Below are 2,782 nucleotides of genomic sequence, written 5' to 3'. Positions count from 1 at the left end.
AAGGCGGGTTAAAAAAATTAAGAACCATATATATATTAAAGAACCGAACCCTAACAAACACGTGTGAAATACGTTGGTTTTTTAAATATATATATACCGTCGAAGAAGATTTTTGAGGATTTCATTAGGTGGAAAACGTTTTGAAGATAACGAACCAAAATAATAAACAGATAAATTATAAAAGTTCAAAGTAGCAATAACGAAGAAATTAAAGAACGAAAAGAAAAGAGAAAAAAAAAGTTACGAAATAAATGCAACGAATAACGGTACATATTAACTCTCATCACCTGCCACCATTTAATTCCTTGTTACTCGATTTTGATTGGTAATGCCTTAAACAAGTAGTAAAACACAATCCTCCTGAATCATTAGCATATAAAAAGTAAAAACTAAAATAAATGAATCATTTTGTTGGTGTAGCTTTGCCGAATAAAACAAATGTCCGAGGCGAATTTTATTCTTCGCTATGAATCAATTGAATTAGATAATCCATTTTACAAGAATAAGGCTGCAGATGGATCGGATAATATCCGTATATTCGTAGTAATTATCTGCATCTGATTTAAATTTTGCGAATATTATCCGATCCGCACTATAATCAGATTGGATTACAGATTCGACAGTGATATTCGCGGATTTAATCTGTAAATTCGCATATCCGCACATCATATATAAATAGTATAGTTTAAGAAAGTAAATCCTAATGTGATATGAATTTTATGATATTTTGTTTTTAATTTTTTATGTTGTACTTCAACTTAGAATAATTAAACTTAAATCTTGTGTTATTATTTTATTTTTGTTATTTAAGAGAACTATTATTGATAATATTTTAGGAGTAAATAGATTTAAACAGATAAAAAATGAATTTTCTTGATATCCGATCTGATCCGATGAGTACAGTGCAAATCGGATAGAATTTTAGACTATATTTAATCCAATCCATGTGCAGCCTTATACAAAAAGGTTCTTTTTACCCTTTCATTCTTTTTCGGTTTCTGGGTTTGGTAACTTCTATATTATAAACTAATATTTACATCACTATAATTTTGATGTATTGATAGTATAAAATATTTTATATATTTATTTAATTTCGTTCTTGTTTTTTAATAATTATTTATGCAGATAAAATAAAATATAGTTATTTTTGTTAATTACGTAGCATTATATAATTAAATACACGTGTAATATTATTTTACACTATATATTAAAATTAAATTTTATTTATGTTTGTAATAATTTTATAGAATTGTTTCATTTGTTTGGCTTTATTATTTATTTAATTGATTTTCTTAATTTTATAAATTTATATCAAATATTTAATATTTATGCAAAATAAAAGATCTCATGTATTAAAATTCCTTATGACATCTTGATAGTAATTTCATCATTTTTATACAGAATTAATGATTGGTCTTATCCGCGTGTAGTAATGGTTGTTTTAAAGCGGTTCCATTTTTATAAATATTTCAACTTTTAAGTTGAAAATTCTTAAAATATATATTACATATCAATTATATTATATGAAATTTAGAATTATAGTTAATTACAAATCATATGCTAATAACTATAATAAGAAATAAAAATTAGATTCTTGTATAATATTTATTGAAAGAAAAATATTAAGCACATCGAATTAGTGTAGAAGCAAAAAATAAAAATAAAAAGAAAAAAAGAAAAATATGCCATAAGATTTTAGTTATCATTGTTTATGAGAATTCTATATATCTATTATCATGTACCGTGAAAGAGTTCAATACTTTTCTAATAATTAAATTTGAATATTAATTATCAAAAAAATTAAAAGAGATTAATTTGTATAATTTTATAGTGCCATTCTTTAATTAGGTGCTACCATGAAAAAAAAAATTACTTTTCATGCTAATTATATAAAAATACAAGTTTAATCACCCGTGCCATGCACGTGATAAGATTAAAATTATAATTTTAAGTTGTTATGTTAAATTTCATTTTAATTATAATAATTTAATTAATAAAAAAATAACTTGTATGCGTTGTTTTTTTTTTCTTAATATAGTGTTAATTGTATTAACTATAAAATAGTTATTTAATCTATTTTTTTCAATAAATCAGGCATATATACTCAATATAATCATAAATAATTTAGTAATACTTAAATCTACCAACAAATTTTTATATGTTGGTATACTGTGAAGTAAGAAAATATCAAAATCAGCTCAAAATGAAGAACAAATTAATAGAGAATCTTAATGCAGAAAGTTTTGTAATAAACAATAAATAATTTAAACCTATTGAATAACAATTCAATGCTATCCTTTGATACCTGCAAAATATATACATGAAACAACACTGTATCAATGTTTGTATATAAAATTATATGATTAACGTAATTATAAAATTGTTTGTCAATAGAATAAAATTATACGAATTTTTATGATAATTTTAATATTCTCAAACTATTAATGTACAATAAGAATTCATCTATTAGTTCCTAGAATTTCTAAATTTTTTTAAGTGATAGTAATAAATTTTAATAAATAAATAGATTTAGTAAGACATTTTGTTATTACCTTTTTATTATAGACTCTCAAAAACTTCTCTATATACCACATTCATCATGCAGTTATCTTCCAAGTGTCCATGATCTTGCAACAACATTCATCGTACAGAAATTTCCAAGTGTATTAACCCGTACCATACACGTGATAAGATTAAAATTATAATTTTAAATTATTTTATTAAGATTAATTTAAATTATAATAATTTGATTAATAAAAATATAACATGTTATGTATTATTT

The sequence above is a fragment of the Arachis duranensis genome, chromosome 5, assembly GCF_000817695.3.
Source record: "Arachis duranensis cultivar V14167 chromosome 5, aradu.V14167.gnm2.J7QH, whole genome shotgun sequence".
NCBI classification, from domain to species: domain Eukaryota; kingdom Viridiplantae; phylum Streptophyta; class Magnoliopsida; order Fabales; family Fabaceae; genus Arachis; species Arachis duranensis.
The sequence above is the reverse complement of the archived record's forward strand: the minus strand, read 5'-3'. Positions refer to the sequence as shown.